This window comes from Urtica dioica, chromosome 4 (genome assembly GCF_054948205.1).
Source record: "Urtica dioica subsp. dioica isolate 48M chromosome 4, U.dioica_male_clone48M_v1_H2, whole genome shotgun sequence".
Classification (NCBI taxonomy): Eukaryota; Viridiplantae; Streptophyta; class Magnoliopsida; order Rosales; family Urticaceae; genus Urtica; species Urtica dioica.
The window spans coordinates 21,813,733-21,841,518 of NC_142759.1; the positions used below are offsets into that span (position 1 = coordinate 21,813,733).

General features: G+C 40.9%; 2 long non-coding RNA genes across 2 annotated transcripts; both read right to left on the bottom strand.

Moving 5' to 3' along the window:
* Positions 1–11,571: 11,571 nt before the first annotated feature.
* On the bottom strand, positions 11,572–14,533 carry LOC149401205 (uncharacterized). Its single transcript, XR_016296772.1, has 3 exons — positions 14,160–14,533; positions 13,377–13,490; positions 11,572–11,938 (listed from the first exon to the last, which is right to left on the bottom strand). It is a non-coding gene; the product is annotated as an uncharacterized LOC149401205 (long non-coding RNA).
* Positions 14,534–21,423: 6,890 nt separating this feature from the next.
* On the bottom strand, positions 21,424–24,113 carry LOC149401206 (uncharacterized). Its single transcript, XR_016296770.1, has 3 exons — positions 23,742–24,113; positions 22,959–23,072; positions 21,424–21,520 (listed from the first exon to the last, which is right to left on the bottom strand). It is a non-coding gene; the product is annotated as an uncharacterized LOC149401206 (long non-coding RNA).
* Positions 24,114–27,786: the final 3,673 nt, after the last annotated feature.

Consider the following 27,786-nt stretch of genomic DNA (forward strand, 5'->3'; position numbering starts at 1 on the left):
GCCATCCGTTTGGGGGTGAAAAGCGATGGTAAACTTCAGTTGCGATCCCATCGACTTTTGCACGCACCTCCAGAAATTAGAAGTGAAACGACCATCATGATCTAAGATGATGGACAGAGAAACGCCATGCAGTCTCACCACATTATTAACGTATAACTCAGCCAACTTATCCACAGAGTACGTGACTTTCATCGGGATAAACCTAGTAGACTTGGTCAAATGGTCCACCACTACCCAGATAGCATCATAACCCTCAACCGTCTTAGGTAACCCAACCACAAAATCCATTGTGATTTGTTCCCACTTTCATTCAGGAACTTCGATTGGCTGTAATTCTCCAGCTGGTCGTTGATGTTCGACCTTCACTTTCTGGCAGGTAGGACATTTACTGAAAAAATTTGCAACGTCGCCCTTTATTCCATTCCACCATAAATATTCTCGGAGGCCTTGATACATCTTCGTGGAACTTGGGTGGCCTGAATACGGTGTCTCATGTGCTTCAGTAAGAATCTGCCTTCTAACTCAGCTTTGTTGGGGACACAAATCCTTCCATCGAAGAAGACCACATCATTCTCCGAAATGGAAAATTTTGACTCTTGGATATCCAACACATCGTCTTCCAACTTTGACATCTCCGAATCACGTAATTGCGCTTCTTTGATCCTCTCAAAAAGATCTGACTATAAGGTCATATTGGCTAATCCTCGTGTGACAATTTCAATTCCCAAATTGTTGATTTCATCAATGAGTTGAGGAGATAATGCTCGCATCATCGATAGCCTAGCCTCATCCTTCATACTTAAGGCATCTGCTACCACGTTTGCCTTTCCGGTGTGATAATGAATACCATAGTTGTAGTCTTTAAACAACTCTAGCCACCTTCTTTGCCTCATGTTCAACTCATTTTGAGTGAAAAATATTCTTTAAGCTCTTATGATCGGTAAATATCTCACACCGAACGCCATACAAGTAGTGTCTCTAAATCTTGAGGGCAAAACCCACTACGGCTAACTCTAAATCATGAGTAGGATAATTGCTCTCGTGATTTTTGAGTTGTCGCGATGCATAGGTAACTACTTGCCGTTTTGCAATAACACAACAACAAGACCTGTCTTTGACGCATCACTGTAAATAGACAAAGGTTTTCCACTTTCAGGGACTATAAAGATTGGCGCGGTGGCGAGTCTACTCTTTAACTCGCGAAAGCTCTCTTCACACTTCTCAGTCCACTCATACATCTTATCTTCCTTCGTGAGGGCGGTGAGTGGAGCAGCTAATGTAGAAAACCCTTCAACAAATTAATCTTCTATAGTAACCTGCTAAACCGAGAAAACTCCTGATCTCTGTAACACTTCGAGGCGGTTTCCAATCAGTCATAGATTCTATCTTGGAAGGATCAACTGAGATTCAATCCTTAGAAACAACCTGACCAAGGAAATGCACTTTATCCAGCCAAAACTCACACTTTGAGAACTTGACATATAGCTGATGTCATCTCAATGTCTGTAGTGCAACTCGCAGGTGCTCTTCGTGATCTTCGACACTCTTAGAGTAAATCAGAATGTCATCAATGAAGACAATTACAAATTTATCCAAGACTTTGCTAAAGATCCTATTCATCATATCCATGAATGCTGCTATGGCATTAGTGAGTCCAAAAGGCATGACCGTGAACTCGTAATGATCGTAGCGGGTGCGAAAAGCAATCTTTGGAATGTCGTCCTCTTTGACTCATAATTGATGATAGCCGGATCGCAAGTCAATCATTGAGAATACCTTCGCTCCCTTGAGTTGGTCAAACAAGTCATAAATCCTAGGAAGCGGATACTTGTTCTTGACAGTAACCTTGTTAAGCTCTTTGTAGTCGATGCACGTGCGGAAAGATCCATCCTTCTTCTTCACGAGTAAAACCGGTGCTCCCCACGTTGAATGACTTGGGCGAATGAATCCTTTATCAAACAACTCTTTAAGTTGTGTTTGTAGTTCCTTGAGTTCAGTTGGTGCCATTTGGTAAGGGGCCTTAGAGATCGGTCCCGTACCACGCAGTAATTCAATCCCAAAAGAAATCTCACACTCTGGAGCTAAGCCTGGTAATTCTTCGGGGAAAACATCTACATAATCCCTCGCCACTGGCACATTGTTAGGAGTTGCTTCTACATCCTTAGTCTTGTCCACAACTGATGCATAATAACCTTTACTTAGCAATCTTCTAGCTTGTAATGCAGACACAATCATCTTCGGCTTCTTGAGCAGTCTTCCCGTGAAAGTAAATCATCTTCCCAAAGTTGGTTCGAAGTTCACCCTCTTTCTTCGACAATCAATTACCGCATTATTCTCTTCCAGAAAGTCCATTCCCAAAATGGCATCAAAATCTTTCATCTTCAAGACAATAAAATCAATCTTTAACTCATGACCACTAATTATTATCGGTACTCTTTTTAAACAGTATTCTGATAATAGGACATCGCCCGGACGGTAATTCCATCCTGAAAACTTTCTTAGTTTTCTCTAAACTATTGTCTAATTTCTTAGCTAGCTCTAACGAAATAAAGCAATGCGTAGCACCAGAGTCAAACAATAATAAAGCGTCAAAATGAGCTATATGAAGCTGACCTGCTACCACATACGAAGAGCTGGCTAGAGCATTAGTGTTTGTGTAAGCGTAGATGCAACCTTGATGTGGCGGTGTGGTCTGAGATGTTGGTTGTGCTTGTAATCGAACCTGGAAAATCGGTGGCCCTTCGATGGCAGCTTGCAATGAATTTGAGTCGTCCATTCGAGTTGTGCTGCTGATACTGTCCATTCTTAAAGGAATTTGATTTCAGACAATCTTTGAGAAAGTGACCAGGCTGACCACACTTGAAACATGTCATGGTTCCCTTCCGACACTCTCCAGGATGCATCTTTCCACAAGTCTTGCATATTGGAAAGGTCGTTCCCTCTATCTCTTGTTATTGGCGTTACCATTATTTCCATAATGGTTTCTTTTGTTTCCATTCCCATTCCATTAGGCTTGTGCCATGAAGCCTTGACTGTTCTGATTAGGCTAGGGATTTTCTGATTGGTTTGGCTTCCTATTGTCGAGTCCTTTGTTTTGACATTTCTCCTCTTTTAGAGCCTTGTAAAACGAGCTCGTTCCTCCTTTACTTGGATCAAGTGGTACTTAGCTCGCATGGCACATTCGAGGGAGTCTGCGACTTAATAGGTGGCTTACTTCTACTATCAATGGCTAGGGCCGATTCCGGTCTGAACATTCCCATAATCCTCCTAACTCTTTCTGTCTCTGTTGAAATCAAGTGAGGACACAGTCTGGCCAGTTGATTGAACTTACTAACAGCTTAAATCACAGTCATTGTTCCTTGCTTTAGCTCCGCAAACTCATTCTGCTGAGTATTCAACGCTCGCATATTGAAATACTTACTGTTGAACTCATCGATGAAGTCCTCCCAAGACATAGCGCGTATGTCTCTTCTAGCTGCTAATGTCTTCCACCAATATCGTGCATCCTTCTTTAGAACAAAAGACGCGCATATGACCTTCTCAATTTTCGAGATATTCATGAAGCTGAAGATCTTCTTCATCTCTGACATCCACTCATCAGCCAGTAAAGGATCAATCGATCCTTCAAAATCTGGAGCTCTCATTCTCCCGAACCTTTCGAAAAGATCAATAGCCCCAACAACTTGGCCTATCTGAGGTACGCCCTGATGAGGTGCTGGTGCAGCTTGTTGATCATCTTCCACATTTCCATTCACTTGGGGAAGGTGGTTCCTCAACTCTTGTATCTCCGTTTCTTGGGCTTCGATACGTTGCAGCAATGCAGTAATGTGTTCCGCAAGATCTGGTTGGGCCGCTAGCTGAGGTCCGGGGGCTGGACCGTTGGGATTCTCTGCTGCTCCCTCTAGTTCGGGAAACGGAGCACCATGATGAGCATCATGCACTGGGACATCAGTGGCGACCCCACCTCTTTCTCTACCTCGGCCTCTGCCTTCCTCTACCTCGTCCACGAGCAGTTTGAACGTTTTCCATCTAAATAAAAAAAACTACGACTAAGATACATAAAAAAAGTGCTAACTTACTTGAGTATGGGAAGCTGTGCGATCGATAACGAATATGGTCGTAGGTTCGTTGCTCTTATACCAATTGTGACGACCCGAGTTTTTGGACCGTCTTACTTATCTTACTATTAAGACTTTAGAAAATTTGAGGTAATTTTTATTTAAAACATAACTTAAAATATAAATTTTGAAAACTCGTGACCTAAAAATAAATTTTCATTTAAAAATTTGATGAACAAAAACAACCAAGAAGTCGAAGTTGCATACTAAAAAATTATAACAAAAAATACGATTGAAAATAATATAAAAAATAAAGTCATAACCTTTAACAAAAATGAAATGCATAACTTAAACCTTGAAAAATAAAACCTTGGGTTTGGATTACTTAAAAACTGAAAGCAAAGCGGAAGTCTTTTTATTTTCGTAAACTGCAACCATAACTCAATGCTCTCACTATCGCCGCCGTTGATCTACCCTCATCACTTTTTCATATGTTGTTTAAATACCACACGGATGGATACACATAGATAAGCTAACGCTCAGCGAGAATAACTATAACTCACAAAACATAAGCAGTAAAATGCATGAACCGATTATTAGTATTTTAAATTAAACCGTGACATGAGATACCCTATTAAAAGTCTATCGTATTTTAATTTGGGGGTCCCCTAGAGTAGCCGTACCGATTTCAGTGTATACTTTGGAAACGAACCATGGGGCTACGACCTCCCATAGAATGCCCCATCACATGCAGAAACATATGAGGAACTCTCTATGTGAGCCTGTAATTCGATTCGAGAAATTCCTCTAATTACCTCCGTAGTTCGAGACGGTACGACTCTCTTGCTTACTTATATTCTTATTTGTATTCGTTACATTAAATGCATGAACGACATTCAAAATAAACATACATGATGACATACATAGAAGTAAAAGGCGTGCTATAGCTATTCTAATTTATAGCATATTTAAAAACCCACTTATCATCATATCATATCATATCAACACATTCCAAACAATCACACAATAAAATCACACAACATGCAAATGATCCGGATCACATAACATCCAATTTATTTTTGAACTAATCTGTGTTGCAGTGAGATTATTCTCACATTTTTTTTGGGAAAGTACGACTGTTGATCGTGGACGGCTCCGAAAAACTAGATGGCTCCGGAAAGCTAAGCGGCTCGGAACCTAATCATTGGAAAATATTATTAAGCTTATGTCGGAGAAGTTCTAAAGACAACCCAGGTTCTGGAAATTTCAGAATTTCGGCTGAAGTTGTAAAATTACGAAAATACCCTTAGGGTCGAGAAAATTAAAATTTTGAAAACTAAATCTATAAAAACTACTATAAAAGCAAAATAATATTTGAAAAACTGCTTACTTCAGAGGCACACGCAAAATATGCTCATATTATTTAGTAAACGAAAAAATAAAAGTAAAGGAAAGCAATATTGGATCTTTTTTAAAAACAAAAATTGTTTTGAAAAGATTATGCGCACTGTATGTGATTTATTCCAAGCATATTCACTACAACATTTACAACATTTACCGACGATCTTTGTCGTCGGTAATAACCCGGGAATCGTCGCTAAATGTATTTAGCGACGATTTTAGCGACGATAATAATCGTCGCTAATTGTCCGTGCCTAAATATATTTAGCGACGATATTAGCGACGATAAAGTCGTCCCTAAATGTTGTGACGAGAAGTTTTTTTTTCAATTTGAAACAGATAATTAGCGACGACTTTTTCGTCGCTAATGCACGCGGGAATTTTTCCCGTGCTAATTAGCGACGACAAAATCGTCGCTAAATGTTGTGACGAGAAGTTTTTTTCGTTTTGAAACAGATAATTAGCGACGACTTTGTCGTCGCTAATTGGCGCGGGGAAAAATTCCCGCGTGAATTAGCGACGACAAAGTCGTCGCTAAAAGTTTGTGTGGAATTTTATTATTATTATAATTTATTTTTTTTCGTCGTTAATTATTTATTTTTTTCGGTTTTTTGGTTGTGAAATTCTAAAATGAAAAATCAAATAAAAACTAAATTATATTATCCAAATCAACAACTATATAAAATCCGGTTACGTGCGTTTTCGGTTATCGAGAAATATGTAAATAATAAATACACAAAACAACTAATAAACCACTAGTCGCGACGTTTGCTTTGTCGTCCCGCCGCTCGTTTTCCCCCTCCTCAACGAGAAACGCTCTTCTGCTGGCGCTGAAGTTCTGCAGGCTGCGGCGTCGGAGTAGACTGACTTGGTCCGCCGGGCGTCGTCTGCTGGCTAGCGTCGGGAGTCCTCTGCTGGCCGCCCGTCGGAGTGTGGACACCGGACGTCGGAGTGTGGACGCCGGCCGTCGGAGTCTGCTGGCTGTGGGATGACGGAGCGTGCTGCGAACTCTACGGAAATCAAGGCATAAACGAGCTCAGGTTGAGGCCGGGCACCTGACTCTGTATTGCCTCGGCGAACGAGGCGATGGTCGACGTGAACACCTCCTGGGAGATATATCCTGGATGCGACGTCTCAGCCTCCGAACTACCGTAGACTTCGGCGACTTCAGCCGCCATCCGTGCTCCCTGTGGCACCAAACGTCCGACGCCGGTCAAGTGAACCTCCCCTATAAACTTAACAACCCGGCATCAAGCCTTTAACTTTAAAACCTGCATAGAAACATCCTAAAACTAACAATAAATCCAACCTCAGTGGTTCGATTATTAAAATTCATAATCCATATCAACTAACTAATTGTTTTTACATGTTTTTACATAATTTACATAAACTAACTAATTGTTTTTACATGTTTTTACATAAAATTACCTAATATAAATATTTATAACTAATTTAAATATTTATACCTAATATTAAAATTTATAACTAATTTAAATATTTGTGTAAACAAAACTAATTTAAATATTTATAACTAATTAATTCATTTATAATTTATAAAATTTATAACAAATATACAATTCTATAAATATAAATTATGTAAATTTAATTCATTTACATTTCTAACTAATTAATTCATTTATATTTATAACTAATATATAAAAAAAGTTATATATATATAAATAACTAATATATTAATTCTATAAATAACTAATATATATATATATATATATATATATAAAGTTATAAAAAAAAAACAACTTACCGATCGAGTGAGACGGGTTCGCGGGGAAGAGGGCGCGGGTTCGCAGGGAAGAGGGAAAGCAGACGCGGGTCGCGGGGAAGAGGGGAAGCAGACGGAGCGGCGGAGGAGCGGCGGAGGAGCGGCGTCGGCGGCGGAGTGGCCCGGCGGAGGATCTGCAACGGGAGAGAGAGAGAGAGAGGTAAGGAGAGAGATGCATGTGAGGAGAGAGAGAAGTAAGGAGAGAGAGAGACTTACCGGGTAGCGTCGACGGCGTCGGCGGCACACGGCGGAGGAGGGCACGGCGACGGCGGGAGAGAGTAAAAGAGAGAGAAAATCGATTTAGGTTAAAGAAAGAGAAATGGGGAAGCTGGGTCGCGATCTGGTATTTAAAGACATTTAACGACGATTTTATCGTCGCTAAATGAACTTACGTTAACCAGACATTTAGCGACGATTAAATCGTCGCTATTAGTAAATTTCAAATATTTAGCGACGATTTTATCGTCGCTAAATAATTTCATTTTAATTTAATGGGAGTGATTTTTCCCTCTTTAAAATTCGTCAAAATTCGAAAACATTTAGCGACGATATTTTCGTCGCTAAATGAATTCAGAAATAATTAGTGACGAATTTATCGTCGCTAATTATTTTCCCGCGAACTTACCGACGACAAAAAAGAATTAGCGACGATAAAGTCGTCGCTAATTATCTTTGCCGCCAAACTTTAATATTTTCGCACCAAAGAAGTAGCGACGATATTATCGTCGCTAAAAGGGTGATTAGCGACGATTTATTAGCGACGACTTAATTGTCGCTAATAGTTTCGTCGCTAAATGTGGTATTTCTTGTAGTGATTCTGCATGCATCCACAAATTCTAAAATTTGGACTAGATACCAAAAACATATAGAACTAGGTCGTATACAAAAATTAGGTAAAGAAGAATTTTGTACATATATAAACAAGACGTTTTGTTGTAAAAAGAATCATGGCGAAAACAAGTTTGTGCACTGATCGTAATAAATTCATAAAATAATATTGATGGCTCGAAAAATTATATATTTTGAATCACAATTAAATAACATATGAAAGTATACTCTGTAAAAAAATTAAATTCACAAACCGTTTGTAGCTATTTTAAAACGTGCAATTTTTACACTGCTTAAAACTGATTTCTGAACATGAAAAATTAAAGAAGAGTATGAACTGACCACGAAAAAGTACCTTAAAAGAGGTTGGAAAAACTTACTAAGACTTTTTGAACCAAAACTTAGAGATTAATGTGACTATTTGGTGATTAGGGTTTTTATTTGTATTTTTGGAAAAGAAGAGAAAGATGGGGCGGAATGAGAGATCTCTAGGGGGGAGAGAGAGAGAGCTGAGAGGAAGGCAACGTGCAGAAGAGAAAAAAAATAATGATTTTTAGCTATATATAAGGCTTTTGAAACAAACCATAACTAATACTACTCATACGCGTCTTTTATTTACGTTAACAAATTTTATTCGTTTCGATGGTAACCTCAACTAACTAACCCACGTGGGTGTATATCTACACGAATATAAGTTATTCAATAATATGAAAACAAAATAGCAGTCAACATTCACACGGATATACATATATATGTTCCTAATAATATTTACTCTATATCTACAACAAACACTTAAATAATATAAATATATAATATATCTACACGTTTTTTTTTCCTCTTTGTTTGATGAAATACATCCTCCATCCTTTTATTTTTAACTTTATATATAATTATATATATAAAGGATATAATTATTTTTTAATTTTACATACGTAACACACTTATCACACACGATATATATATATATATATATACACAAATGTTGCAACTCTTCTATTATATTAAGATGATAAAAAAAATTGTGGAGTTTCACACTTAATCCTATAAAATTTATGGTATATACATTCATTTACCAAGTTCATTGTAAAACCGAACAAAATAATCACTTGGTCAAATTTGAAATATCATTGTCGAGATGCTTGTTTGAGTCCATAGATAGATTTCTTACGTTTGAAAGACAAATCATTTGCATCTTTGGAAACATAATTTTCTATTTGCACCATATAAATGGTTTCTTTGATGTCACCATGAAGGAAAGCGGTCTTCACATCCACCTGATGTAATTCAAGGTCAAAATGTGGCAGTTAATGCCATTATGATTCTAAAAGGCTCTTTCGGAGCAATCAGAGATTAAATCTCTTTATAGTTGATGCCTTTTTTGTGTGAAACCCTTTGTAACAACACGGGCTTTTTACCTCTCCACATATCCTTTCGAATCCCTTTTGGTCTTAAATATCCATTTGCAACCAATGAGTTTCTCACGTTAATGGAACAAGGTCCTAAACGTCATTGCCCTTCATGGATTTCATCTCTTCATTCATGGCATCGATCCACATTTGAGAATCAAAACTTTCTATGTCTTGAAGGAAGTTGATAGAATCATCTTTCTTCACTCGAATAATCATCTGGTATTTCACTTCTTCTTTCTCTGATGGATCTTCTTGATGCATATATTCTTGAGGTTGTAGAGTTTGTTCTTCGGAAAAAATTTCTTGAGCAGTGGGTTCTCTAATATTGTATACTATTGTGTCTTGAACAATGTCAGGAGTCAAGTCCTGGTCATTGTCAATACCACTGTGACGACCTGACTTTCCGGACCGTCTTACTTATCTTACTTTTTAAAACTTTAGAAAATTTGAGGTAATTTTATTAAACATAACTTAAGATGCAAATTTGAAAACTCACAACTTAAGAATAAAACATTTAATTTATAACTCGATAAAATAAATAACTCCAATGTAGCAATTGCATAAACAAGAATTTAAACTCAATCCCAAAAAAAAAAAAATCTCACGCACTAGTGCCATTCGGTAGGGTGCCTTAAAGATTAGTCACGTTCCAGGTAGTTGTTCAATCCCAAAAAAATCTCACGAACTGGTAGGTCTTTGGAAAAAGCATTTGCAAAGTCTTTCACCACTGGCACGTCGTTCAGATTAACTTCTATTTCCCTAGACGTCCATTATTGATGTTAGGAATTCATAGCAACCTTTACTTAGTAATCTTCTAGCTTGTAGAGTAGACACCACATCTTTGGCTTCTTGAGCGGTCTTCCCGTGAAGGTCAAACCTTTTCTCGAAGTTGGTTTGAAGGTCACTTTCTTTCTTTGACAAAAAAAAAAAAAAAAAAATTCTCTTCAAGAAAATCCATTCCCAAAATGGCATTGAAACTTTTTATATATCTCTAAGACAATGAAATCGATCCTTAACTCCTTACGACTAATTACTATCAGTACATATTTTAAACAATATTCTGATAATAAAACATCGTCGCGCGATGGAGTCGTCCTGAAAACTGTACTAGTTTTATCTACACTATCGTCTAACTTACTAGCCTGTTCTAACAAAAAAAGAGAAAAAAAATGTTGTCAATGGTTCCCACAAGAAGAGTTGTAATCTCTATTTATGTACATTTGATGTAATATAGTCTTACGAAGACTCTTGCTTGTAATTGCTTATTTATTAATAAAAGTTGGAATGTTCATTCATCCTTCCTTGTCTGAAGCTTTATGATAAAACCTTAGTCTTTAGTCCATAAACAAACCTAACAACATATGAAGAGACAAATGTAGATTTGCATGAACAAACTCTTCATGGTTTGCTTAAAACAATATATTCGCAATCTAAGGATCAAAGGACTATTGATCTCAGTACGATTGTTAGGAGAATCTATGATGTCTGGTTATGGGACATTGAGAGTTGGAGACTCTATAGTTCTTTTAAGTATCTTCCGAAGGTACTGAATTGACCAGTGCACTTCTAGAGACAAGATAAGAACAAATCATTTAACCTCTTATGTCTCGAGGTCACTACGTATGAATTGCATCATGCTTACCTCAATCCTGAAATGAGACATGCCATTTCATAGCTTGCGTATTTTCATTTGAGAAAGTCAGAGTTTGGATTCACTATGTGATTCGTAACAGGACCTATTGGTGAAGTACTAAGTAATGAAGATGTCATGAGTAACTTTGTGAATATCTCATAGATATGGAATTCATGTACAAGATTGTCGAAATGTAATGTATATCACCTCATGCTTTGTTCCTTGGAATGTGAATAAATGAACTGGCCAGTGTCCAAATTGAGTCTTGACTCTTTTGGATGAAACAATGTGACTTGTTAACTCCTCGTCAATACATTGTTTCTAACTTATTCACAAGCGACAAAGGAGTTGAGGAAATAACAGCTATGTCACGACCCGCGAGCGTCGTCACCTCGCCCGCAAGCCGCGACTCGGCGGAACCAACATCACGTAGCGGGAGCATATCATATATGAATAATATAATGTAAACAAAACATTTAAAGTAAATACATAATTTACAAAACATATAATATACGAAATACGATATTATTAAAAGTGCGGAAACGTTTACAACAAAAGTGGTTATCGGAAATCCCGGGAAATTTTTCGTTTTTCTTTTAGAACTAGAAGTCGTATATCGACCCTTATACATACATATATATATGTACATAAAAGCTCCCGACTTTACATATATACACGGGATATTATTTAAGGAAGAGTCGATATTATTCAAAACATTATATATATAGAGGTCTACTTCCCGAGCCAGAACCCATAGCCCGTAGGTCAAGAGATACGCGTTCCGTCTCAGTTTCCTTCTCGGTCGTCTACATTGCCGCCTTGCCCTTATCTACATTACCAAGGGACATAAAACTATGAGTCGAAAGACTCAGCAAGCGGGAGTCTAGCCTATGAAAGAAAAGCAGCTAATGCAAAGCATGTGACGTGCGAACAAGCAAACAAGAATGCAGGATGCAGCTATCACCTAAAAGTGACTAATGAGCGCGCATCCTAGAATACTAGCCGTCCCGCAAGGTTATACACTCCTCACTGCTATAACCTCCGGTCCGACTAGAGACCAGTTCTCAACTTCGAGCAGCAGTCGTCAACTGATCTAAGTTTTAACACATGTCTGGGATCCACTAGTGGTACTTCCTTCATCATGACGTCAGCGCCACTGGTCTCTGGCATAGTGAGCTCGCGAACCGCGACCATCACCCACTACGCCCCGGTGTGCTCAAGGCAGCTTCCGGTGAGTCTTCCAGCAAGCAATGAGCTCGCGATGCGCGACCTTCACCCATTGCTTCGAGTACTCGGCGCACGGACCGACATGGCCCGCCAAGCACAAGTCAGGGACTTGTGAGTACCACCGACACGAGATTAAAGTTTGGGTACACTGCAGCTAGCAGCGTACACGTTAAACTTATATACGGAAGAGCGTGACGGGATAAACCCCGAGAGAAGTTATTGTTTCCCTTTGAAGCTCGTTTAGTGTTTTAAGTTGAAAGCTCGAAATGTGACTTTCGAACTCTCTACTCTCGATTGAATTTGAGAGTCTATCGCTCTTCCGTCCTCTCGATTCTAACCTACTTCCTAGAGTTAGAAGAGACGTCTAACCACACACAAAGCAAACAAGGCTGGTTCAAGTTAGCGTTTGAACCTAACGGGCGAACCCGAGCTAAGTTTTCAAGCAAGAGTGGCCGAAGCCTTAACTTTCGAGTTTATTCATTTTTAGGCTTTTACCTACTCTTGTTTACTAGCAAGCATATGCACAAACAAGCAGGATTATACCATTGGTAAGTAGTTGACTTATGTCTCCACACTTACCCGGAAATGTTTGACAGAAAGCTTGACGATTCCTGAAGATGTCCTGCTTCTCACGTTCTTCGAGACACTTAGCACTTGTCGAGACGTCGAGAGAACTAGCATCCGGAGTTGAACATCCGTTAGTCATTGGATTCGAGTTTACTTAAAGATAATAGGGTTCGTTGTCGGGATTAGAGTCGGTTCGAAATTCGAGAATTTAATTTATTATTCCCCGGTTTTTCGGAGGTTTATTCAAGACTTGCGTATCCTCATATCGAGAGTGATACGAGATAATGTTCAACGAGTAATCACGAGTCTTAAATAAATTAAATAATCCGAAATTAAAAATAACCGAGAATTCCAAATGAATAATTAAATTAAATTCATAAACATTATTAAATAAATAATTCTAAATTATTTATTTAAATACTGAGAGTACATATATAAGAGTATTTAAACGCTGTAAGCGATTTAAAACTCACGAGTTAATCGAGCTTTATTTCGATAACTCTATCAACTTGAGATCTTCAGAGGCTAATCTGAACGCTCTCGACTCGTCTGGTTCCCGTCCGTCCGTCAATGTCTGTAAATCAAACCTGGAACCCAACGACGAGTTAACATCTTAAAACCAAATTCCGATATCACATAACTCAAAACCCGAACCCAATCAAGCGAACTCAACATAAATCCAACTGACCGGAAACGACCACAAAACTCAAATCGAGGCTCAGACTTTATCATAATTATTTGTGAACTAAAACGCATACCCGTGACCAAGTTCACGGCCACAACAAACATACGGCTCAACCAAGTCACACAGCCAAGACAACACACGGCCACACAAACAAATAACCAAACCAAACACATCAAACAACTCACGGCCAAGAAATCCACACGGCCAAAACAACAATCCAAACCAAAACTCATCAAAATCCCACAATTCAATATAGCCTCAAAAATTCTGATCATAAACCACATCAACAACAACAATCAAGCTCAGACAACATTACAAACCGAGCAATTGCACTGAAATCGAACCCGAAATCAAAAACCCCCAATTCAAACCCTAGTTCATCATTTTCGGATAAATTAGGAAAAATCCGAATCAAAACTTCAAATTCAGGTTACAAACAACATCAATCGAGTTCAATGAACGATAAAAACCAATCAATTTAACCGAAATCAACTCGGATTCAGAAATCCCCAATTCAGAATTTCAAACCCTAATTTCTCAGAAAAATCAATTGGGTTTAGCTTGTTCTTACCGAAATTCTCACGAATTCGGTGTCCTCGTCGCTCGATTGTGTGTTCCCGGCGTCTACTTCCTCGGCGGCGGTCACGGCGAGCTCGCGGCGGCGGTGTGTCGCTCGGTCTATGCGCGCGCGGTGGCTCAGCGGTCGGTGACGCGCGAAGGCGAGAGAGAGAAAGGAAGGCGAGTGAGAGGTGGCGGTGGCGACGTCGGGGCTCGGCGGTGCTGTGCTTCCTCGGGCCGGAGCGCGCGGTGGAGCTCGGTGCTGGGTGATGGCGCACGAAGGAGAGGAAGAAGAAGAGAAGGAGAAGAACGAGGGTGATGGCGGTGATGATGGTTGTCGGCGACGAGCAGAGGAGCGGCCGAGAGTTTTTTTCTTTTTTTTTTCTTTTTCCTGGTTCTCGTTTGGCGTGGGTTTCGGCCGAGTGAAGGGTGAGGAAGAAGAAGAAGATAGAGAAGAGAGAGAGAACGGTGAGGTGGCAATGATTTGAGGAGGAAGTGGCCATGTGGCGCCCTCACTCTTTGCCACGCGTGCATACGTGGACCAATCCCATCCTGCCACAACTCTCTCAAATCAACCCCTGTTTCTCTTTTTCTTTCACTTTCGTCCTTCAAAATATTGCATATAAGTCCTTTCAAAATAAACTCTCACAATCTTGTCCTTAATTAATTAAAAATAATCTTGAAAAATAACCGAGAAAATTATTATTATTTCTCGTTATCTTGAATATATTTAAGGGATTTCGGAATTCATTTTTACTCTTGAGATTTTTAAATCTCCGAGTATGTTTCGAATAATAATATTGGATTACTCGAACATTTTCATTCCGAAATTTCATCGACCTTAAATATTATCATTTTCCAAGATATTTAAAATTTAAGGACGTCTCATATGCAACAAGAATTTGAATTAAAACTCGTCCATTTATTCAAATTCACAAGTCGAGCGGTTACAAAAGTTTATACATTACAATCCCTACCCCCTTAAAAGAGTTTCGTCCTCGAAACTTAGAACAAGGAAGGGTACTTCTTTTGCATTTCGCTCTCAAGCTCCCAAGTAGCTTCTTCTGTAGAGTGACTCTTCCAAAGTACTTTGACCAAAGGTATGGTCTTATTCCTTAAGACTTTCTCCTTGCGATCTAGGATTGCAACGGCTGATTCTTCATACCTGATGTCAGGAGAAATTTCAACCTCTTGATCTTGCAGTACATGTGAAGGATCAGACATGTATTTCCGTAGCATCGATACGTGAAATACATCATGGAGGTTGGACATCGACGGTGGTAGAGCTAGGCGATACGCTGCCTTGCCCACTCGCTCCAGAATCTCGAAAGGTCCAACATACCTCGGGCTGAGCTTGCCTTTCTTCCCGAATCTCATGACACCACGCATCGGGGAAACCTTTAAAAAGACTTTCTCTCCTGCTTCGAATTCTAACAGTCTTCTCCGCTTGTCTGCATAGCTCTTTTGGCGACTCTGAGATGTTTTCATTCGGGCTCGAATCGTCTTGATTGCCTCTGTAGTCTGCTCCACCAATTCAGGTCCGAACAGCTTGCTCTCGCCAGCTTCATCCCAATGAATCGGAGAGCGACACTTCCGTCCATAGAGGGCTTCATAAGGCGCCATTCCGATTGTCGCTTGGTAGCTGTTGTTGTAGGAGAATTCGACCAAAGGGAGATAACGACTCCACGAGCCTGGAAAGTCTAAGACACATGCCCGAAGCATATCCTCCAACACTTGTATCGTGCGTTCACTCTGACCATCTGTTTGGGGATGAAAAGCAGTACTGAACTTCAACCGTGTTCCCAAATTCTCCTGTAGACTCTTCCAAAATTTGGAAGTGAACCGAGTATCTCGGTCGGATACGATTGAATTAGGGATTCCATGGAGACGTACAATCTCCTTGATATACAATTCAGCAAGCTTATCCACCGTGTGAGTGGTTTTGATAGGTAGAAAGTGAGCTGATTTGGTTAATCTATCAACAATAACCCAGACAGAGTCATGACCAGCAGTGGTTTTTGGCAAACCTGACACGAAATCCATCGTTATCTGCTCCCATTTCCATTGCGGAACCTCAAGGGGTTGAAGCATTCCTGCTGGTTTCTGATGTTCTGCCTTGATTTGTTGACAAGTTAAGCACTTTTGAACAAATGCAGCTACATCTTTCTTCATTCCTGGCCACCAATAGACCTTTTTCAGGTCCTGGTACATCTTAGTCACACCAGGATGCACGGAATACGGCGTTCCGTGAGCTTCCTCCATCAATTGTCTCTTGATTCCTTCGTCGGACGGTACACAGACTCTCCCGTTACACCTTAGAACATCTTTCTCGTCCAGTGTAAACTTACCTTCTGCGTCATTCTGAGCATCAAACATCTTGCTGAGAAGATACTCAACTGTGTACTGACCGTCTTTGATCTGTTCCAACAACATTGGTCGCACACTGAGCGCAGCTATCCTTCCCGTGATTAGCTGAAGCTCCAGCTGTTGAACATCCTTCTTTAGCTTGAGGGACGTCTTAACTAGACTTGCTAGTGAAACTACCGACTTACGACTGAGCGCATCAGCGACCTTATTAGCTTTACCAGGGTGATAATGTAGCTCGAAGTCGTAGTCATTCAGAAGTTCCAACCAGCGTCCTTGTCGCATGTTCAGCTCTTTCTGGGTGAAGAGATACTTCAGCGTCTTATGGTCCGTATAAATGTCGCAATGAACTCCATACAAGTAGTGTCGCCATATTTTAAGCGCAAAAACAACTGCTGCGAGTTCCAGATCATGCGTAGGGTACCGGGTTTCATAATCCTTCAGCTGTCGCGAGGCATAAGCAATAACCTTACCATGCTGCATTAGAACCGCGCCTAATCCTTGCTTAGAGGCATCACAGTAGATCGCGAATCCGTCGGCTCCCTGAGGAATAGTGAGCACTGGAGCCGTGGTCAGACGATTCTTCAGCTCCTGGAAGCTTTCTTCACACTTCTCAGACCAGACAAACTTCTGTCCTTTACGGGTCAGTTGGGTTAACGGCATGGCTAATTTAGAAAATCCTTCTACGAACTTCCTGTAGTAGCCTGCAAGACCCAAGAAGCTTCTTATCTCGGTTACCGTCTTCGGCTGATTCCACTGCTTCACTGCTTCCACTTTGGTCGGATCTACCATGATTCCTGTGCTACTGACTACGTGACCGAGGAAAACAACGTGCTCCAGCCAAAATTCACACTTTGAGAACTTGGCGTACAGTTGCTTTTCTCGTAGTCTTGTCAGAGCCATCTCTAGATGTTGCGCGTGTTCTTCCTTGGTTTTCGAGTAAATCAGGATGTCATCAATAAACACGATGATGAACTTGTCCAAGAAATCCTCAAATACTCGATTCATCAAGTTCATAAACGCTGCAGGTGCATTGGTTAGTCCAAAAGACATAACTAGGAACTCGTAATGACCATAACGAGTCCTAAAAGCCGTCTTTGGAATGTCCTCGTCCCGAACCTTCAGCTGATGGTACCCTGATCGCAGATCAATCTTCGAAAACACAGTTGCTCCAGCAAGTTGGTCGAACAGATCATCAATGCGCGGCAACGGATACTTGTTTTTTATTGTCACCTGATTCAGGCCACGGTAATCGATACATAACCGTAACGAACCATCTGCCTTCTTGACGAACAAGACTGGCGCTCCCCATGGCGAATGGCTCGGTCTGATGAATCCCTTATCCAATAACTCTTGGAGTTGCGTCTTAAGTTCCTTCAATTCCGCCGGAGCCATCCGATACGGGGTCTTCGATATTGGTGCTGTTCCTGGAAGGAGTTCTACATTAAACTCGACTTCACGGTCAGGAGGTAGACCTGGAAGATCTTCTGGGAAAACATCCAGAAAGTTCCTCACAACAGGAATATCTTGCGGTTGTGGCTTGGTTGCCTTCGCAGTATCCACAACACTCGCGAGATATCCGGCACATCCCTGCTGCATCATCTTCAACGCTTTAAGTGCCGATATGACGGGAAATTCCAACTTCCGAGAGGAACCTTGGAACTGGAATGGTTCAAGCCCCGGTTCTTGGAACAAAACCGACTTCTTTCTACAATCAATGACTGCATAATGCTTACTTAACCAATCCATTCCAAGTATTACATCATAGTCAACCATTTCTAGTTCAATCAGGTCTGCTTCAAGGACCTGATCCTGAACTTGAATAGGCACATCTTTATACCAGTATAGTGACTGATATCTCTCCCCTGAGGGTGTAACCGTAACAAACGGATACGAGAAGGTCTCTTTGTTTCTACTCAACTGATCAGATCTTCTAGATGCAATGAAAGAATTCGTGGCTCCTAAATCTATCAATGCATATGCGGAGAAAGAGGCTACAGAAATCTGACCTGTAACGGCAGTAGAGGACCCTGCACGAACCTCATCCTCGTAGATAGAGTAGACTCGAGCATTAGCCTTTGGTTGTTCCTTTGGTGCAGGAGCCTTTCTTTCTGAACTCTGGCAGACTTTCGACAAATGACCTACTTTTCCACATCGGAAACATGTCAACGTGCGAGCAAAGCAGTCGCCATCATGCACTTCGCCACATCTCCAGCACTGGGACGACGGCTGGTTCCCGAAGTTTCTGGGCTTCTTGTTGGACGGCCCTGGGCGTCTATTGTCTGCCTTATTCTTCTTCTGGTTCACGGACTGCGAGCGATTGTTAGAACTCGCCTGAGATCGGTTATTTGATCCTTGCTGAAACCTATTACCAGACCTCTGCTGCTGCCGATTCTCCCATCGCGATAGAGATCGGGTTCTTCCTTGTGAATTACCTTGCCCCGTTTTAGCAGGTTCAGAAGACGGTGCTGCAACCGGCTTTGACTCAGGAATTCGTTCACTTTCACGCCAACCAGCAATGCGTAACGCTCTCTGCACAGCGTTGGCATAAGTACGGGGTCCGGTGTCGCCACTATCCACTTGGCTCACAATTTCCACGTTCAGACCGTGCATGTATTTCATCTTGCGAGCTTGATCAGTGGGAACCAAGGAAGGAGCAAACCTGGCCAACGTATCGAACTTCGCCGTATATTCGGAAACAGACAGGGTGCCCTGTCGCAAGTTCATAAACTCGCGTACCTTGTTCGATAGGTTTGCCTCGCTTAGATACTTTCCGTGAAACAAGTTGAGGAAGTGAATCCACGTCATCGTGTGGATGTCCTCATATGACGCTACGACCTCCCACCAACCTCTCGCCTCGTCTTCCAGCTGGTGCACGGCACACGCTACCCTCTCCTGATCTGACAGCTGCATATAGTTGCAAATCTGCTGAATCCTCTTGATCCAGTTCTCGGCTGTCGCAGGGTCAACGTTACCGCCAAACTGCGGAGGCTTCTGCTTCCGAAATCTTTCATACACCGGTTCGCCTACCAGAGGAACGACATCAGGGATCCGGAAGTTCAGCTCTTCCAGGGGATCCACGCGTGCTGGCGGTGGATGTTCACGTCGTTCATCTTGAGCAGGAGGCTCCGGGTTTGGTGGAGGTGGCGCATTTAATCTCGTCAAAAGTTCAGTGATCGTGCGATTCTGGGCTTCAAGTTGCTGTGCAACTATTTGATCTCGTTGTGCTGCGCTAGCAGCCTGTCTCTCCAAGGCGTGTCGCATTTCTGCGAGGTCTGCCGCCGTAGCATTTCCGGTAGGAGACGGGTCTTGTCCGGACATATTTCCTCAGTTCTACACACGAGAACAAACAAGGTTACTCAGGTATCCATACCGGAATGCGAGAGACATCCAATCAACACATGATCAACTTAAACTAAAGCGCGATTTTATATATATACAACCATATCTACATCCATATATACATATCAAAAGATACAACCAAGATTCCACATCAAGTTCACACGTACACATGCTAGACAAAAAAAACTACAGGTAGACTAGCTCTCACCAGGCTTAGTCTACTAGATCAAAAAACATGTACAACAACCTCCCAAACTAACCCCTCAAAAGACTAACCACCACTATCTACACAAGCCTAAACACACCCTCACATAAGAGGATAATCCTCAACGGGATCCTCATCCTCATCGTCATCCACCTCGCTCTCCTCGTCGTCAGAGATCACAATAACAAGAGGAGCTGCAGGTGGCTGTGCGGGTGGTGGCGGTGGCGGTGGCGCGTGCGGCGGCGATGCTGGTGGTGCCGGCGCCTGAGGTGGCTGGGCTGGTGGTACTGGCGCATAAGCTGGGTGCGGGGCAGGCTCGTAGCCTGGAGGAATCCAACATCCTACCTGGGACTGAATCATAAACGCCAAACGCGCTCGGAGAACTCCCATGGACGGGCAGCAACACAACAGCATCGGATACCTATACTCGGGCCGTAACCCCCGGTGAAAGATAAACTGCTGTCGGCGGTCCTCCAAAGCAAAGGGGCAAGATGTCACGATCTCCTCCTCAAATCGATCCTCGTACTGAGCGATCGACTCGAAGTCGAGCTGAAAGAAACCATGAGCGAACTCGTTCCACTCATCCGTTCGCCCCTGGGCTGAAAAAGTGGCCCCCATAATGGCCTGGAACATGTCCCATGATCGATACAGACTACCCAGCGCCACATGCCGGGTCCAGCGAGTCCAGGCTGGTCCCTGCAAGAGCGTCGTGGCAATACTAGTACGGAACATCTCAGGGATAGCAAGGGCGTCCATCCACTCGATGGTAGTACCAATCCATCGCACCCACGTAAGTGTACCCCTCATCCCGCTGAAAGTCGGAGCGGTAGGAGGAACAGATGCGAGAGCCTCCGGGTAGGATAGTATCGTCACTTGAGCCATTCCACTTGCCAAAACGACAGGCCAACGGTAAGCACAAGTTCCAACACTTTCCCATAACCAGAACATGTATCTCAGGTCTACAGAAACGGCTAAACCTGGGCTCTGATACCACAAAATCTGTCACGACCCGCGAGCGTCGTCACCTCGCCCGCAAGCCGCGACTCGGCGGAACCAACATCACGTAGCGGGAGCATATCATATATGAATAATATAATGTAAACAAAACATTTAAAGTAAATACATAATTTACAAAACATATAATATACGAAATACGATATTATTAAAAGTGCGGAAACGTTTACAACAAAAGTGGTTATCGGAAATCCCGGGAAATTTTTCGTTTTTCTTTTAGAACTAGAAGTCGTATATCGACCCTTATACATACATATATATATGTACATAAAAGCTCCCGACTTTACATATATACACGGGATATTATTTAAGGAAGAGTCGATATTATTCAAAACATTATATATATAGAGGATTACTTCCCGAGCCAGAACCCATAGCCCGTAGGTCAAGAGATACGCGTTCCGTCTCAGTTTCCTTCTCGGTCGTCTACATTGCCGCCTTGCCCTTATCTACATTACCAAGGGACATAAAACTATGAGTCGAAAGACTCAGCAAGCGGGAGTCTAGCCTATGAAAGAAAAGCAGCTAATGCAAAGCATGTGACGTGCGAACAAGCAAACAAGAATGCAGGATGCAGCTATCACCTAAAAGTGACTAATGAGCGCGCATCCTAGAATACTAGCCGTCCCGCAAGGTTATACACTCCTCACTGCTATAACCTCCGGTCCGACTAGAGACCAGTTCTCAACTTCGAGCAGCAGTCGTCAACTGATCTAAGTTTTAACACATGTCTGGGATCCACTAGTGGTACTTCCTTCATCATGACGTCAGCGCCACTGGTCTCTGGCATAGTGAGCTCGCGAACCGCGACCATCACCCACTACGCCCCGGTGTGCTCAAGGCAGCTTCCGGTGAGTCTTCCAGCAAGCAATGAGCTCGCGATGCGCGACCTTCACCCATTGCTTCGAGTACTCGGCGCACGGACCGACATGGCCCGCCAAGCACAAGTCAGGGACTTGTGAGTACCACCAACACGAGATTAAAGTTTGGGTACACTGCAGCTAGCAGCGTACACGTTAAACTTATATACGGAAGAGCGTGACGGGATAAACCCCGAGAGAAGTTATTGTTTCCCTTTGAAGCTCGTTTAGTGTTTTAAGTTGAAAGCTCGAAATGTGACTTTCGAACTCTCTACTCTCGATTGAATTTGAGAGTCTATCGCTCTTCCGTCCTCTCGATTCTAACCTACTTCCTAGAGTTAGAAGAGACGTCTAACCACACACAAAGCAAACAAGGCTGGTTCAAGTTAGCGTTTGAACCTAACGGGCGAACCCGAGCTAAGTTTTCAAGCAAGAGTGGCCGAAGCCTTAACTTTCGAGTTTATTCATTTTTAGGCTTTTACCTACTCTTGTTTACTAGCAAGCATATGCACAAACAAGCAGGATTATACCCTTGGTAAGTAGTTGACTTATGTCTCCACACTTACCCGGAAATGTTTGACAGAAAGCTTGACGATTCCTGAAGATGTCCTGCTTCTCACGTTCTTCGAGACACTTAGCACTTGTCGAGACGTCGAGAGAACTAGCATCCGGAGTTGAACATCCGTTAGTCATTGGATTCGAGTTTACTTAAAGATAATAGGGTTCGTTGTCGGGATTAGAGTCGGTTCGGAATTCGAGAATTTAATTTATTATTCCCCGGTTTTTCGGAGGTTTATTCAAGACTCGCGTATCCTCATATCGAGAGTGATACGAGATAATGTTCAACGAGTAATCACGAGTCTTAAATAAATTAAATAATCCGAAATTAAAAATAACCGAGAATTCCAAATGAATAATTAAATTAAATTCATAAACATTATTAAATAAATAATTCTAAATTATTTATTTAAATACTGAGAGTACATATATAAGAGTATTTAAACGCTGTAAGCGATTTAAAACTCACGAGTTAATCGAGCTTTATTTCGATAACTCTATCAACTTGAGATCTTCAGAGGCTAATCTGAACGCTCTCGACTCGTCTGGTTCCCGTCCGTCCGTCAATGTCTGTAAATCAAACCTGGAACCCAACGACGAGTTAACATCTTAAAACCAAATTCCGATATCACATAACTCAAAACCCGAACCCAATCAAGCGAACTCAACATAAATCCAACTGACCGGAAACGACCACAAAACTCAAATCGAGGCTCAGACTTTATCATAATTATTTGTGAACTAAAACGCATACCCGAGACCAAGTTCACGGCCACAACAAACATACGGCTCAACCAAGTCACACAGCCAAGACAACACACGGCCACACAAACAAATAACCAAACCAAACACATCAAACAACTCACGGCCAAGAAATCCACACGGCCAAAACAACAATCCAAACCAAAACTCATCAAAATCCCACAATTCAATATAGCCTCAAAAATTCTGATCATAAACCACATCAACAACAACAATCAAGCTCAGACAACATTACAAACCGAGCAATTGCACCGAAATCGAACCCGAAATCAAAAACCCCCAATTCAAACCCTAGTTCATCATTTTCGGATAAATTAGGAAAAATCCGAATCAAAACTTCAAATTCAGGTTACAAACAACATCAATCGAGTTCAATGAACGATAAAAACCAATCAATTTAATCGAAATCAACTCGGATTCAGAAATCCCCAATTCAGAATTTCAAACCCTAATTTCTCAGAAAAATCAATTGGGTTTAGCTTGTTCTTACCGAAATTCTCACGAATTCGGTGTCCTCGTCGCTCGATTGTGTGTTCCCGGCGTCTACTTCCTCGGCGGCGGTCACGGCGAGCTCGCGGCGGCGGTGTGTCGCTCGGTCTATGCGCGCGCGGTGGCTCAGCGGTCGGTGACGCGCGAAGGCGAGAGAGAGAAAGGAAGGCGAGTGAGAGGTGGCGGTGGCGACGTCGGGGCTCGGCGGTGCTGTGCTTCCTCGGGCCGGAGCGCGCGGTGGAGCTCGGTGCTGGGTGATGGCGCGCGAAGGAGAGGAAGAAGAAGAGAAGGAGAAGAACGAGGGTGATGGCGGTGATGATGGTTGTCGGCGACGAGCAGAGGAGCGGCCGAGAGTTTTTTTCTTTTTTTTTCTTTTTCCTGGTTCTCGTTTGGCGTGGGTTTCGGCCGAGTGAAGGGTGAGGAAGAAGAAGAAGATAGAGAAGAGAGAGAGAATGGTGAGGTGGCAATGATTTGAGGAGGAAGTGGCCATGTGGCGCCCTCACTCTTTGCCACGCGTGCATACGTGGACCAATCCCATCCTGCCACAACTCTCTCAAATCAACCCCTGTTTCTCTTTTTCTTTCACTTTCGTCCTTCAAAATATTGCATATAAGTCCTTTCAAAATAAACTCTCACAATCCTGTCCTTAATTAATTAAAAATAATCTTGAAAAATAACCGAGAAAATTATTATTATTTCTCGTTATCTTGAATATATTTAAGGGATTTCGGAATTCATTTTTACTCTTGAGATTTTTAAATCTCCGAGTATGTTTCGAATAATAATATTGGATTACTCGAACATTTTCATTCCGAAATTTCATCGACCTTAAATATTATCATTTTCCAAGATATTTAAAATTTAAGGACGTCTCATATGCAACAAGAATTTGAATTAAAACTCGTCCATTTATTCAAATTCACAAGTCGAGCGGTTACAAAAGTTTATACATTACAAGCTAGAAGGATAAAATGGTAATTTTGTAAATCCCGACTAGTTGATGATATTTATGAAGGGTAAACATAGATAATATTTAGTTGATCCACTCATCACGATTTAGTTGAATTCTTGAGTAGAAAATAAATTCATTTGAACCGAGAGATTCTCAGTGTCAACTCTTTAGTGGAGTTAGTTGACATTAAGCTAAACTTGAAAAAGGTTTGTGAACTTTTGAGTCCAAGAGTTTTAGCTCAAGCTTTGTTAATTTGGATCCATGAGGTTACTATCACAAATCATATCGAGTAGGAATAGTTAAACTAGAAGCTAAGTCAAAACAAGAACGAGACAAGTTTTACGAAAATTATCTAAAGGGTATTTTTGTCTTTTTGGACATATGACGAAATGAATGTCAATAAATTTGTTGACATTGTCATATGATGACAAATGAAACTTAAACCACTCGGCCATGAAGAGATTTTGGGCCTTGAAGATTAATTTCATTTCATTAAATTTTACTTGAAAATTCTTAATGGGCTTTTCTTATGTTGTCATGAACAAATAAAGAAACATCTAGAAGCATATTCTAGAGTGCCCAAACTGTCCAACCCAAGGCAAGAGAGAGGAATTATTTTATGCATTGATGTATGAAGATATTTGCCAAAAGAAAAAGAGGACAAAAATTTCCTTTATATGGAAAGCAAGGTGGGCGGCCAACTAAGGCAAGGAGAGAGCAAAACATAAAAGGAAACAAATCCAAGGGTCTTCTAGATGCTCCTTGGCCGTGTGACTTATGTGGAATAAAGGCAATATTTGCTCATGAATATGTGATATTCTATAGAAGAGGAAACTATCTTGTTGAAGGTAATCCCTCCCCTATAAATAGAGGCTTTATTCTCATTGTTTATTCATTCCAAAGTTTTAGAGATTGAGAGCTTCTCTCTCTAGAACTCTTGGCCGCCCATCTCATCTCTCTCTCTCTCTCTCTCTCTCTCTCTCTCTCTTTCTCTCTCTCTCTCTAAGTTTTCTTTCGTTTTTGTTTTGGCACCTAGGTCCACATTTGACCTAGTGTTTTAGCTCTTCGACTCTTAGACTTATATATTCTTGACTCGAGTGATTATTATGATAGAAACTTTCGTGGTTGCTCGAGTTCCCGAGGAAAGAAGAGAGACGTGCTGCGAGGGGAGACGAACGTTTCAACCATCCTAAGGCTTCTCAATGTTCAAGCTTCTCAAAGGTTAGTAAACATATAATTCTCATTTATAGTTTTAATTTATATGTACTTGCTCTTTGTCTAGTTTAATAAAAACGTTTTACTTGTTTTAAAGAAATTTTTAAATTTCGTCGCTTGCACGAAGCGTTAAATATTTTTTTAACCCTAGATCAATTCCAACAAATGGTATCAGAGCTATGGTCAAAGATATGCATGTACATGTGATTAAACTATGAGCTTGAAAATCGTTTTAGAAAATTTACTAATTTTGTGACAAGTTAGAATTGTTTTCTTAGATTTTTTTAATTTATTGCCCTTGCCTTTAAATTAAAAATTGTGTCGATTTTCTATAACTTTAAGATGTTATTAAAACACATTAGAATCAGTTCTAATTTTTTTTAAATTTTTTATGATAAAAAACGTGTTTTTAATTTCGAGAAAATTTCGAGTAATTTTGTGACTAGTTATATTGTCTTGCTTGTTTCGTTTATTTATTCGTTTCGTTTTATGTTTGTTGTTATTTTCTTTTATATCATGTTATTACCATGTTAATAAAACACATATAAAAGCTTTAACAACTTCCTAAAGCGTTCCGTTACACTCGATTCTTTTTTCGCACTCAAAGTCCGAGCTTTAATTATTTCCAGTTTTCTTCGAACTCGAGAAAACCCGCAGTAGAAGTGGCATAACTCTCACCTCAGAATTCGAAATTTAATGATTCTTAAATCAAATTAAAGGTATTTTTATCCTCTTTCCAATGAAATTTTTTTAGGTCATAAGGACATCGGCGCCGCCAGTTATGGCAATTTTACTCCATGGTGCGCGGCTGTTCCGAAAGTCCAGTTTTTTATAATTCCGGATTTTCAACCCCACTACCATGAATTATAGAACTCTAATGAGAAAATTTCCTTGAGAAAAATTGTTTTTTTATAAGATAATAAACATAATGTGAAAGATTAAAATGTTTTGATTTTTGAAATTTTAATTGAAATTGAATTTTTACAAAACTAGTTTGAAAGTGAAAACAACTAGTTTGAATTTTGAAAAACCGTTTTCACTTTCAAACTTGAAAATATTTTGTCATCCAAATCAAATAAGTTTTCAAAATATTTTCAAAACTATATCTATATCACATATGTTCAAAATCTATATGCTCTTGAAAATTTAAGTGAGAGGTATCCTTGTAGACAAGCCGAAAAATAAAAGATGTGTAATCTCAAACTTTCAAGTGTTCGAGTGAGTTGAAGTTCACACTTTCCTCATGCACTTTCCCGAATAGAAAATAGGAAAATGTCCAAGTGTGTACCTTGTGCCTTTATGCACTAACACTGCTCTTCCTTGAACATGAAGATCTAGGATTCCTTTCTAGAAGTCCACTCTATCGCTCTATAACTAGGAAATTTGTTTCCGAACTTATAAAGACGATGTGCCAACTCCAAAAAAAAAAAAACTAAGTGGGAGGGTTATACTTGTTGTTTATAACCCACGATCCCCAACACTAATGAACGAAGCAATTAACGTGAGACTAAGAGTAACTCTTGTGGCCCTCTCCTCAATGGGAGTGCTCTATAGCGTTTTTGCATCGATCATTGCTCAATGAGCTACGTTCGAGAGTGAGACGATGAAGACAAGGCCTCCTCTTGGGGGATTATTTTTTCAAAGTTGACCTTTTGGACTAAGTGGTTGGTTGCACATTTAGGCTCAATCCCTAGTCATCATCCCTTGAGGCTCTACGAAAGGATGTGAGTGATCAAACCAATTTAAAAGGTGGCTAGTCAAAATTAGTGTATTGGCATATTGGCTAAGCATTAATGATGTGTCATCTACTTATAAATGGAGATTTTTTGCGGCCTTCTCTTGAGAGAGTAAATTATCGTTTGGTTTATAACACCTTTGG